The sequence below is a fragment of the Podarcis tiliguerta genome (genome assembly GCF_965153285.1).
Source record: "Podarcis tiliguerta genome assembly, chromosome: 6".
Lineage (NCBI taxonomy): Eukaryota > Metazoa > Chordata > Lepidosauria > Squamata > Lacertidae > Podarcis > Podarcis tiliguerta.
Window position 1 is genome coordinate 18,731,688 of NC_139539.1, and position 11,965 is coordinate 18,743,652.

The following is an 11,965-nucleotide window of genomic DNA, read 5'->3' on the forward strand; positions in this document are numbered from 1 at the left end:
AGTATCTGGAAGTTTGTAACAGTTCCGCAGTCAAGCAACTTCACCCGGCCACCCGAAGATTTGGGGTTAGAGTCTTCCCTCGCCCCATGGGGGACCGCTCCAAGTCCAATTTAAACTGTATTTTTTCTTCCTTTAAGAATAGAATTTCAAGTGTGCACGAAAGTCCCACTTTAAAGCCTTAAAGCTTCCCTGTTCACAGCGCTTTCCGCTCTTTAAACAGTCTGCTTTGATCTTATAAGCAGTGCCGGAAGACGGACTTCCTCTTTCTCGTCTCCCGGTTTCAGCCAAATTTCTTCAAGTTATTGTAACAAATCTTAAGTCCTTACTCACGGGTTTGCTGTTTCAGAGTAGTATTTTTTGGAAGAAAGGTCAGCGCTCATCCGTGACAGCCGCGCGGCTTCGCCTCCGCAGAAAGAGCGATGAACTCACAGCACCGCTCCCCCTCCTTCACTCCGGAGCCCCTTACGGGGTCCCTTCCGCGAATTTGGGGTCGCTCCAGGTGCCCGCCGAGTCCCACGGCCACGGACTCTCTCTGTCCGTGGTTTTTCTTGATGGGTTGCCGCTGCGCCGTAGCGAAACAACCCTTTTCTGCGGTGCCCCTCTTCAGAGCTCGAAGAGGTCCGCCATCACGGTTTCGCGCCGCCTCCGGAAGTCCTCATTAGAGTACGTTCTTGGGGATCCTGCCACCTTCCATGTAACTGACCGAGCCAGCGTAGGGGTAAACTCTTGGTTACAGATTATGCTTGGGATGGGTGAGTAACACTTGGCATTCACCTTACGAATGTAACTGCTACTGGATAGCAACACATTACAAAAGCGAAATGGCCATGAATTCTGCTGAGCGCTGAACTGCCCCCGAACATAATAACTCAAAACAACAACAACAGTGAGTCTGTTCTATCCTTTTTATCCTTTGCGGCATTTGCGGCAAACACTCGGAATGCAATGGGTGGCGCTGTGGGTTAAACCACTGAGCCTAGGACTTGCCGATCAGACAGTCGACGGTTCAAATCCCTGCAACGGGGTGAGCTCCCGTTGCTCGGTCCCTGCTCCTGCCAACCTAGCAGTTTGAAAACACGTCAAAGTGCGAGTAGATAAATAGGTACCGCTCTGGCGGGAAAGTAAACGGCGTTTCTGTACACTGCTCTGGTTTGCCAGAAGCGGCTTAGTCATGCTGGCCACATGACCCGGAAGCTGTATGCCAGCTCCCTTGGCCAATAAAGCGAGATGAGCACCACAACCCCAGAGTCAGTCATGACTGGACCATTAGGTCAGGGGTCCCTTTACCTTACTGTTGCTGTTATGGCTGCCATTATATTTCAAGGCAGGTTGGTTATTGATGACTGGGGAAAGAGAATGGGTGGTAGGTTCTGTAATGGACACCACCTGCCCTGTAGGAAGGAAGAAGGGAGGATGGGGTGGTAGTGGGGGAGAAGACAGTATCAGGGCCTGATCATACAATGCCTCGAGAGCTGCTTCCAGAAAGTAGATATGGAAGGCAATTGTTTGGCACTGTCCTGCAGTGCTTTACAAGGTTCCATCTCATTTCCCATGCTCTTTAACATCTATATGAAACTGCTGGAAGCTGTCATCAGACAACATGAAGTGGACGACACCCAGCTCTATCTCTCTGTTCCATCTGAATTGGAAGAGGTGGTGGAGATATTACAGTAAATCAGTTTCTTGGAGGTGGTGATAGCCTGGAATCCTGAAAAGATAAGAGATGTTAACATGTCCTGTGTTCTCAAGTATAGGAGATGGGGAGATGGCCTGTTCTGGCCTGAGCTGGCCCACAGCCTATGGATGCAAGGTTCAAGCGCTCTTGGTGGCTAGGAATGCCCTTTTCCAGCTCTGGCTGGTTTGCTGGCTATGACCCCTTTTGGCCAGAAATGACTTGGCCATAGTAATCCATTCTCTGCTAACTTCCTGACTGGATTATTGTAATGCACTCTACACAGGGGAACCCTTGAAGAAGACCTGGAAACTTCCATTAGTCCAAAAGGCAGCACCCAGATTACTGGCTTGGGTTCCATTTAGATCCATTGGGTTCCATTTAGATCTCATATTATCCCTGTTTTAAATCAGATGTACCAGTTGCTAGTTTGTTCCCAGTTTGAAGTTCACAAACATAACAGCAGAGATGGTAACTGCTGTGTTTTTGACTTCAAGGCCACATCCTTGCAGGAGTTGTTGTCGTCGCTGTCAGCTGCTCAGTAGTTCTCGTGGTTGGTATTCATGTTAGAGATTTAGGCCCCAAATGTCTGAAAGATACAGGACCTCTTGGGAGTTAAGATGAGCAGAGGGGGCCTTCCTGGTAGTTCTGCTGCCCACAGAAAGTTGGGGGGGGGGTGGCGGCCCAATAGACTAGAGGGAATTTTCTGTGACATCCACTAAGTTGTGGAATCCCAACCCCCATAGATGTGTGTCTAGCATCTTTATTATACATTTTTCAGTGAATGTTGAAGATGCACCTCTCTTTACCCAGGCCTTTGACACCTGAGATGCATATTTTAAAGACCAATTGCAATTGTAAGTTGCTTTTCATTGTTTTTATCATTGTATTTTAGGTTGTTGTAACCTGCCCTGGCTGTGTGTGTGTAATGAATGAAAGCACTATTATTAATAATAATATCACATCTGGATGCAGATGTAGGCTGGTCCCCTCACCATCCATTCACTGTATGAACATGAGTGAAAGTAATCCATTAACCTTGATTGGGTAAGCTCAAATCAGCACTGACCTAGTGATTTAGATCTATATGCTGCTCAACCCTCTAAAGCAAAGGATCAAAAACAATTCTTGGAAATCTGGGTGAGGTTGAAAGATGAACATGAAGATAAAGCCAAATCAAACTTCACATCAGGCATGTATGCAGATTTTAGTATCTAGGACTGAAAAATAGAGAACTGAACCATTGACACTGAAAAGGGCACTTCATAGTTTTTAGCAAGACATGTTTTCTTTACTGGTGGCTGTTCTCAGCTCCACACTTCTCTCCCTCTTGAACTTCCTTAAAGCCTGAAGATCTTCCCACAGCGAGGCAGATTTCTCTTTCTATGCAAGCATTTTAAGGAAGCTGGGAACGAGAAGGGTGTGACTGGAGAAAGTTTGTTTGCAGTACATACAACTCTCCATTTGTGCAGGGATTGCATTTTGGGTCATCACCTGTGTCAGTGGAGTGTGCTTAAGCCCACACCACCCCATTCTGCCCCCTTCTAGGGCCAAAAATGGCGCACACGGGGGCAGTTGTGCCCCAATTGAATGTGTGCAAAATGGTTTCCACCTGTGTGGGTAGAGTATTAGGGGAGAGAGTAGTCCCTCTGGTGGGGGACACCTTGGGCTCCTTCTGGGATAGCTTGTCCACCTTTGGTCCCACCCTGCACTCATCTCTCACCTGTGGCTCCTAGATGTCAGCATGTGACCAGCGGCCACACCCTGGGAATGGCTTTGACTGGCCAACTAAACCAGTAGGGTAGCTGATGAGTCTCAAAGCCTTGGTGAGTTAGGGACTTTTCCCTACATGTGAAGACAGTCTTTGACAGATTGAGCAGACAAGACCAATAATGGGCCCAACAGTCAATAAGGAGGTCTCTGCATGTGCTGTAGATGGAAGTGAGGGGCAGATGGGGCACATCAACCTAGGAAGGTAGCCCCTCTAGGAGAAGATCCTAAACCTCCACTGCCTTGTGGGACATCTTCAGGAGAAGAAAAGTCCAAGGAGGAAACCCTACACAAATCCAGAGTGGAGTCCCTAAGGTAGCTGGATGGTGTTTCATAAGCCTCCTCCCAGCAACCCCTGCAGTCAAGCTGGTGCCAAATGTATTGCTCTGCTTTCCTTTGGATCACCTCATAAAGTATGAAAGGGAGGTCTTGTTGTCTGGGCAGCCCAGAACCTCCACCAGTGGCGTAGAGTGGGTTGTCAGCACCTGGGGCAAGGCAAGTAATTTGCACCCCCTAACCCGTGGATTTGCGCCCCCTAACCCGTGGATTTGCGCCCCCTAACCCTAACCCCCAGATGTTGCGCCCGGTGCGGCTGGCCCCCCTGCACCCCCCCACCACACCACTGACCTCCACACACACTGCTGAGGCTTGAGCCTCACAAAGGTCACTTCGGTACTGTTAGCACAGCAGTTTGAGTTCACGCCTGGAGGCACACATTGTCTCCCAAGACGGACGGACAGCAACGACAACATGGTTTTTCTAATGGCTATTTTTATGTACAATGTTCCTGTTTCACAAAGGATGTCACCTGCCCTAACCCTAATCCCAAGTAGTTTGGGATGGTGCTGGTTGACTGGGGAGATAGACAATGCTTTTATGTGTGTGTGTATGCCCTCAGATCTCTGGTGCCTCCTGATTTTAGGTAGCTGCTGCAGACCACCCAAAAGGACATGTTTGATAGAGACCAGTTCACTATGTAGAAGGTTGTAAGAAGACAGCCCTCTGTCTGAAGGAGTTTTCTGTTTGAAGGGCAGTCTGGTCCAAGTCCTGTTTAAAGATGATGGTCAGGATTCAACCAAGATGCTCTGCTAGGTGAAGCCCATGCAAGGACTCCTGCTAGTGCAGTGGGACCTCCTCCCTCTCCTCCCCTGTGCCCCCCCGCCTCCAGTTTTGGGGACAGTTTTGGGAGAACCCTCTTAACAGAGCATAGCAGGAGCAGAGGGCAGGTCACTCCATCAGGAAGCAGAAATGCCCCGCTGCTGCTTAGAGGGGTGAGCCAGGGATGTGGTTGGGACCATATGAGTGCCTCAGCAGGAGTACCATATGGGAGACAGTGGATCTGCTGGTGCAATTGCACCAGCTCAACCTTGCTGCTGCTTTGCCTCAGCCTTGTCCATGTAAAATACGGTAACAATAACACTGGAGTTTGGAAGTGGCTCCATGACTCTGCCCTACCACTCTCTCTGCTGGGACTGGGCATGGACTGCTAACTAACTGTTGGAGGGAGATGGTGGAAAAGTGGAGCTGGGGCTGGAATGGAATGACTGGACTCCTGAACAGGGAACACCCTGCGCTGCAACATTCTGTTGCAGGGCCTCCCTTTTCTTATTTACCTCCTGTACTAGATTCACCAAGTGAATTTTTATACAAGAAGCGTTTAATATTTAACTCCAAGAAGGAGCATTTACTACGCTACTCAAAGCAAGCAACCCTCTTGGTATATTTGCTTTCGACGTTTTGTATTTATTTATCGAAAAGAGCTTTCTTTTAACAGCTTGGTAAACATAACGAGTACCGGAGGGGAGAGGAGCAAAGAGGACCAGCAAAAGCTATTTAAGTCAGCGCTGCTATTATTTTGTCTGTTTGTCCTGCCGTTCCAGCTATACTACTTAATCAAAAGCACAATGGTTTCTGAGCATGTATGAATTTCCTAAGTGTTAATAATAACAATAGTAATAATTTATTATTTGTACCCCGCCCATCTGGTAAGGGGGCAAAAAAAAGAAGAAGCAAAAACGGGGGGGGGGGGGATTATGGTACACATTATATTTGCATCATTTTCAGTTTGCCCCCTCTAAATTAATGTCTTCTGTATGTTTCAACTTGCTGCTATGTCGGCCTGCCCCCCCCCCTCACCACTTCGTAGTAAACTCTTGTCCCATAGCCAGTACATTAAGTTCTTGGTTAGATCCATGACGTCAAATGGTATCTGGCTCCCAGCCATGGAATGATGCATGAATGAACTGGGTTCTCAGTTCACATGGTTCTCTCTCTCTCTCTCTCTCTCTCTCTCTCTCTCTCTCTCTCTCTCTCTCCCTCTCTCTCTCTCTCTCTCTCTCCCCCTCTCTCTGTGTTATAAGGCAGTGAATCTCCATCTTTTAAACATTTAGCCATGGGGGGGAGGGGTTGGAATGGTGCCCTGTGGCATATGCCTCCAAGCAGAAATCACACAAGAAAGTTTTCCTTCTCTTGAAAGGTGTGAACGAAGAGATGTCACTCCAGACTAGCATTTTGACAGAGGAAAATGCAAATCCATGATGCAACTCAGGCTAGAACAACCTTTTTTTTTTAAAGGCTGCTTTTTTATTTTAAAAAATGAACTTTAATCATCCCCAAGTCTAGCTACAGCTCAAGACATAGGGATTTATTTTATTTTGGGGAGTTTTTTTTAGGGAAAGAGGAAATAGAGAAAATTGACAGAGGATTGGAGACTTCAATAATTTATGAACGGAGTGGCAAGAACAAACAGAAGCTAATCTTTCTGCAAATGTGGAATTGCTGCAGTTCTAAGGGAGATGAACAGGGAGTAAGCTGCACTGAGTTCAGTGGAACTTACTTCATGCCCTCCAATATTTCTCTGATGAAAATAAGGACGTCCCATTCCATCATGATAGTTTTAATATTTATTCCCCCAAACATCTTACTGGATTGCCCCAGCCACTCTGGGCAGCTTTCAACATATATAAAAACATAATAAAACATTAAACATTAAAAAAAAAACACCTTGCCTATACAGTGGTACCTCGGGTTAAGAACTTAATTCATTCTGGAGGTCTGTTCTTAACCTAAAACTGTTCTTAACCTGAAGCACCACTTTAGCTAATGGGGCTTCCCGCTGCTGCCATGCCGCTGCTGCACGATTTCTGTTCTCATCCTGAAGCAAAGTTCTTAACCCGATATACTATTTCTGGGTTAGCGGAGTCTGTAACCTGAAGAATCTGCAACCTGAAGCGTCTGCAACTTGAAGTGTCTGTAACCCGAGGTACCACTGTACAGGATTGCCTTCAGACAGCTCTGGGGTTGGATAACTCTATACCCTCCAACATTTCTCCAATGAAACCAGGGACATCCTAAGGAAAAGTGGGACATTCCAGGATCAAATCAGAAAACCAGGATGGCTTCTCTAAATCAGGGACGTCCCTAGAAAATAGGGACCCTTGGAGGGTCTGTTACTTTACAGTAAGCATGTTTAGCATTGCATTGCACAGCTTGGGGAATCCACCCAGTTGGTGTGGATGTTCAAAATGAGCAGAAAATGAAGTCTTCCTGCATGCAACAGAAAATTTGTGGAAATTATCAAATTGTGAAGCTCAGTTTAAAGATGATGCTTGACATGCTGTAGTGTAGTCATTGCTGCCAGTACTGTTGCAGCAGTGGGCGATGCGTTCCTTGGTGGCCGGATCTGCTATTCTAATGGATCTTGCCACCCGAGATAGTTGCTTCACCTTGCCTCATGTGTGGGCCGGCCCCAATTCCTGAATTTGGTAACATATTATATCAGGCCACAGCACGTTTAGCAATAGCATCGTCAGAGGCCTGTAGTGAACCAGTTTATATGGAACTCACCCCCAAATACACTTAAAGTAGGCCATCATTTTAAAATGATGATCCAGTGATGGTTACTAGTTATAAAAGCTAAAAGAATAAAAATAAATACAGTATTGATATTTAGACATAATCTAGCTCTGATTGCGAGATGGTGAGGACAAGGAGTAGGGAATAATTATCTGCATCAGGACTTGCTGGTGAATATCTCAGTTATTTGGCTGTCCACTGTCGGAGGCAGCATGCTGGATTAGAATGGACCTTTTCTCTGACCTTTTCTTAATGAAAGCAATGTTCAGGAATGCATCCCAGAGAACCAAACACACAAGTTCACACTTATCCAAACTTCACAATGCAAACAATGCTAGCAAAAAATGCATATATTGGCGAAAAGTGTGCCCAACATGAAGATATTAGTGAAAACAATAGACAAAACGCATTATATTGCGGAAAACTGCTTGCAAAAATGTGTACATTATTCAAGACTGCATACAAAATTGTGTTTGCTGGGAGAAATTAACACAAAGATGAATATTCACGAGAATTAAAAAATAAAAATAACTTTAGATTGCTGCAACATGTGGAGAACTGAATTTAAGATTGGAAAAATGAAAAATGGAGAGACCCCAAACTGACAGATTCTTTCATCTGAAGCTGTGACTATTGGTCAGGCTGGCTGGGACTAGTGGGAGCTGGATTCCAACAGTATCTTAGAGAGGAGAGAGGAAATTTAACCACTGCCCTTTCCTGAACCTGCGGCAAGGGACTAAAAGTTCAGTCTCCGATTTACCTTATTTCACCTGCTAGGGGATTAAAACGTGGTTCAGGCCAGGTGATTGGGCTGGGTTGTAGGGGACATTCTAGGATAAATTGTTCTCTCCGCTGCTACCCTGAGTGTGATTCATAGACAGCGTTTTCTGCTTAAAACCTAAGATGACCTGGCATTGACATGCAGGAAATGGAGCAGTCGGGTTCTTTCATTAAACTAGCTGTCACAGAAGATAGAGAAGAAACTGCTAGAAAACAAGAAAATATACTTTATCTCAGACTCTCTTTTAAGATAAATAACAAAGGCGCTCACTGACCAGTTCTGAAAATTCATCAATCAAGGGTGCCTTGGTTTTTTGTTCTTTGTTTTTAAAAGAAGGCTTTTTATTCATTTATGTAAACAGCTCTGATTTCATTTGATGGAGGGCAGTATAAAAACTGATACCCCTCTCAGGCCACACACACCACTGTAAGATGTGTGGAGAGGATGGTGTCCAAAGTACTACATTCAGAACAAATTCAAACACACCTTAAAAGGTAAAGGTAAAGGGACCCCTGACCATTAGGCCCAGTCGTGGCCAACTCTGGGGTTGCGGCGCTCATCTCGCTTTACTGGCTGAGGGAGCCGGCGTACAGCTTCTGGGTCATGTGGCCAGCATGACTAAGCCGCTTCTGGCAAACCAGAGCAGCGCACAGAAACGCCGTTTACCTTCCCGCTGGAGTGGTACCTATTTATCTACTTGCACCTTGACATGCTTTTGAACTGCTAGGTTGGCAGGAGCAGGGACCAAGCAACGGGAGCTCACCCCGTTGCGGGGATTTGAACCGCAAATCCTTCTGATCGGCAAGTCCTAGGCTCTGTGGTTTAACCCACAGCGCCACCCGGGATAGTGAAACCATGGAGTTAGGAATCATTGATGGCCACCAACTTGCATGGCTTTAAAAGAGAAAAGCACTTTTGCTTTGCTGGAATGTGTCCTTGAGTTAGGATAATGCTTCTGTTTTTCCCTGAACGGAGATATGCCTGCGTGGGATTGTGGGTAGAGAAACTTGACTGCAGGCAGCTGTGCAATGGGAAGAGTCCCATATGAGGAAATGGTTCTGTTCGATATAAGGCAGTTTCATCAATACATCCATAAAACAGACAACCACTTGGAGGCCCTGCTATTTCAGGGCCATTTGTCTATGGAGATAACTCTGGCACAGTGGAACAAGACCTGTGGTTTCACGGCCGGGGTACCAGAGCTTTCAAGCCTTCTCTTAGAACAGCTGACCAAAGGAAAGAAGAGATTTGGGTTGCCAATCTGCAAAGCTAAGCAAGAAATGTGTCATGGGAGTTTTCATTGCATTGCCATGTTTTCTTTTAGCCCATGCCAGACGTTTAAATATGTAGAATGGGAAGAAGATAATGGACAGAAATTAAGCGGACCTCCCTAAAGGTCCCTCTGTTGTGCTGTGTTTTGTTTTTGTGTGGGCAAAGGTTCAGAGAGGCTCTTGGTTCAGCTTCAGCCACTTTGCTTGTTTCTAAGTGAAACCAGCTGCGGACATGATCCAATGTACATAGCCTCCAGCGCTGCAAAACATTTGCATGAAAAGGTCTTTTTCTTTGCCTTATTTACTGTCTTGAAGCAAAAAAGAAAAAAGAAAAGATAGGGTAAAATGTCAAAATTCTGTTCCAGAACAAATTGCACATCTCCACCTACTCTTGGCTAAGCTGATTGTCCTTCACCTTTTTGTGGGGAAAATCTGGATGAAAAAGTGAAGATAATGGGTGCAACCAAGAACAGTGGAACTCCTGCTGTCTAACCCCCCCCCTCTCTCTCTCTCTGTGTGTGTGTGTGTGTGTGAGAGAGAGAGAGAGAGAGAAGGGCATGATTTTATTAAAGGCAAAATGCGCTGTGCGTTTGTGACACACAAGTGAGCAAAACTCATTATTGGTATATGGAGAAATAGAACAAAAACATATGAATGAACAACTGTAGCAATTTCACATAGCCAATGAGCTAACCTAAATAGTATTGGTCCAAGCACCACTCAAACAGCAAAACTACCATAAGTTTGAAGTATCACTTCTCAAGACGATTAGAAGAGCCAAGAAGATTTTTAAATCTTTGAAGGTGACCCGGAAAACACAACTAAACCAGAATGTGGCAGCTAGACTGGTGACTGGGAGCGGCCGCTGAGACCACATAACACCGGTCCTGAAAGACCTACATTGGTTCTCAGTACTTTTCCAAGCACAATTCAAAGTGTTGGTGCTGACCTTTAAATCCCTAAATGGCCTCGACCCAGTAAACCTGAAGGAGCGTCTCCACTCCCATCATCCAGGCCGGACACTAAGGTCCAGCACCGAGGGCCTTCTGGTGGTTCCCTCACTGTGAGAAGTGAGGTTATAGGGAACCAGGCAGAGGGCCTTCTCGGTGGTGGCGCCTGCCCTGTGGAACATCCTCCCTACAGATGTCAAGGAAATAAACAACTTTTAGAAGACATCTGAAGGCAGCCCTGTTTAGGGAAGTTTTAATGTTTGATGTTGCTTTTTTATTGTTATTGATGTTCTGTTGGGAGCTGCCCAGAGTGGCTGGGGAAACCCAGCCAGATGGGTGAGGTATAAAGAATTAATAATAATAATAATAATAATAATAATTATTATTATTCAGAGTCACCATAGGCTCACCCTGGGAGAATCATTGGGTGTCACAGCGCTGGCAGGCATGGAATGTGCAGAGCGAGGAATCAGCTCTTTATTGTCAAAAGTACACTTGTAAGTTAAGAAAAGGGATGTCCATCAGTTCTGCATTTCTCAGCTGCTCCTAGACTCCACCTTTGTGTATCCTGTTTCTGCTTCTCCCTCTTCACTCCTCTTCTGGTCCTGGGAGACAGTGGAGCAGGAGAGGTAGAGGCAGGAGGCAAGCGAAAGGTTCCAGGTTCTATCCCTGGCATCTCCAGGGAGGGCAGGGGAAATTTCCTATCTGAAACCCTGGAGAGATAATGCCTCTCAGTGTTGACAGGACTAAATCAGAACTAATGATCATGTAAACTGCTTAGAGGTGTTGATGATTCAGAGGTATAAAGGTCCTGTTAAGGAAGGGGTCAGCATACATTTTCAGCAGGGGGCCAGGCCACTGTCCCTCATACCTTGGGGGGACGACGACTATATGGGGGGGGGATGAACGAATTCCTATGCCCCACAAATAACCCAGAGATGCATTTTAAATAAAAGCACACATTCTACTCATGTAAAAACACAAGGCAGGCCCCACAAATAACCCAGAGATGCATTTTAAATAAAAGGGCACATTCTACTCAGGTAAAAACAAGCTGATTCCCGGACTGTTTGCAGGCCGGATTTAGAAAGCAATTGGACCGGATCTGGCCCCCAGGCCTTAGTTTGCCTACCCATGTGTACGATGGGCACATGGTCTGATTTGTTATAAGGCAAAGGGCAATTTCCTAAGGCTGCTCCCAACCCCAGACATCCTCTCAGTTGAATGATGAGACATTTGCGCTGAGTGCTGATGCTGAGACATAAGGGGAAGCTCAAGGAATTATGATGACTAGACAAGATAATCCACTCAGGTGCTTCACAAATATTTGGCGTATAGTCCAAGTGTGTTGTTTTTGTCAACAGGCACGTCCAATTGAAGAACTACCTGGCACCATGGAAGATGCCGTACATTCTGTACTCCAGACCCTCCTGACATGCTAAGGCTGCCTGCTCGTCTCAGAGCCCCGTGCAGGTGTGTGGTCTACAGCTTGCAGCAAAGTAAAATGTTGGCAGAGAGGAAGAGCTGAACACAGGAGAGAGAATATTTAACAAGCAGGGATGATTAAAAGCCTAAAATTGGGTTAGGCAGATGTGAACGAACAATAGGAGCGAGCTGATTGCACAGTGCATACTAATCTAGTTATTCAGTCACCATGGAGATGATT

The 11,965-nt window shown here is 46.0% G+C and overlaps 1 long non-coding RNA gene across 1 annotated transcript; it reads left to right on the top strand.

Moving 5' to 3' along the window:
- The first annotated feature begins 670 nt into the window (after positions 1 to 670).
- LOC310680451 lies at positions 671 to 11,747 on the top strand. The gene is made up of 3 exons (XR_014512773.1): positions 671 to 752; positions 2,454 to 2,529; positions 11,664 to 11,747. It is a non-coding gene; the product is annotated as an uncharacterized lncRNA (long non-coding RNA).
- The last annotated feature ends 218 nt before the right edge of the window (positions 11,748 to 11,965 follow it).